The sequence below is a fragment of the Pongo abelii genome, chromosome 14 (genome assembly GCF_028885655.2).
Source record: "Pongo abelii isolate AG06213 chromosome 14, NHGRI_mPonAbe1-v2.0_pri, whole genome shotgun sequence".
NCBI classification, from domain to species: Eukaryota; Metazoa; Chordata; class Mammalia; order Primates; family Hominidae; genus Pongo; species Pongo abelii.
The window spans coordinates 49611117-49612216 of record NC_071999.2 but is presented as its reverse complement, the minus strand read 5'-3'; the positions used below and the strand labels follow the sequence as shown (position 1 = coordinate 49612216).

The 1100-nt window shown below is 48.3% G+C and overlaps 1 non-coding gene across 1 annotated transcript; it reads left to right on the top strand.

Annotated features, from left to right (window-relative positions):
• Positions 1-454: 454 nt before the first annotated feature.
• Positions 455-559, top strand: LOC112128656 (small nucleolar RNA U13). Its single transcript, XR_002911145.1, has one exon. It is a non-coding gene; the product is annotated as a small nucleolar RNA U13 (small nucleolar RNA).
• The last annotated feature ends 541 nt before the right edge of the window (positions 560-1100 follow it).

The window sequence follows — 1100 nt, the reverse complement described above, 5'->3', positions numbered from 1 at the left end:
GACTCTGTCTCAATAAATAAATAAATTAAATAAATAAATTTCTCTATGAGTTTTGGAAGGGACATTCAAATCACAGCAACCAGATACCAGAGTGTGACTCCAACTGGGCTTTGTTACAGCCAAGTCCAGATGCTAAATTACTTAAAGATGTAAGTGTGGGCTGGGTGCAGTGGCTCATGCCTGTAATCACAACACTTTGGGAGGCTAAGGCAGGCAGATCTCTTGAGCCCAGGAGTTCAAGACCAGCCTGGGCAACATGGTGAAACCCTGTTTCTATAAAAAATACAAAAATTAACCAGGCATGGCGGCTCAAGCCTGTAGTCCAAGTTACTCAGAAAGCTGAGGTGGGAGAATCACCTGAGCCTGGGGAGGTTGAAGCTGCAGTGAGCTGCAATCATACCACTGCATTCCAGCCTGGGCAACTGAGTAAGATCCTGTCTCAAAAAAAAAAAGGATCCTTTTGTAGTTCATGAGGATGATGATTGGGTGTTTCACACATGTGTGTGAAATGTGCCACCCTCAAACCTTGTTACAAAGTCAGCACATTACCTGCCTGACCTGAAAAAAAAAAAAGTTACAAGTGTGACCTAAGACCCTCTGGAGTTCTGGTTCTTGAAAGTGACTCCACATGAATCCTTGGCTAGTTGCTCCATTCACTCCAATTGCCTAACTATACGCCTTGGAACCAGCTCTTGCTTGCATTATGGCTCAGCTTGTACTCATGGCAGAAGGTGAAGTGGGAGCAGGCATGCCACATGGCCAGTGCAGGAGCAAGAGAGACAAGTGCCACATACTTTTTTTTTTTTTTGAGACAGAGTCTCACTCTGTCACCCAGGCTGGAGCGCAGTGGCGAGATCTCGGCTCACTGCAAGCTCCGCCTCCTGGGTTGACACCATTCTCCTGCCTCCCTAGTAGCTGGGACTACAGGCGCCTGCCACCCAAGCCCGGCTAATTTTTTTCTATTTTTAGTAGAGGCGGGGTTTCACCGTGTTAGCCAGGATGGTCTCGATCTCCTGACCTCGTGATCCACCCGCCTCGGCCTCCCAAAGTGCTGGGATTACAAGCGTGAGCCACCGCGCCCGGCCAGTGCCACATACTTT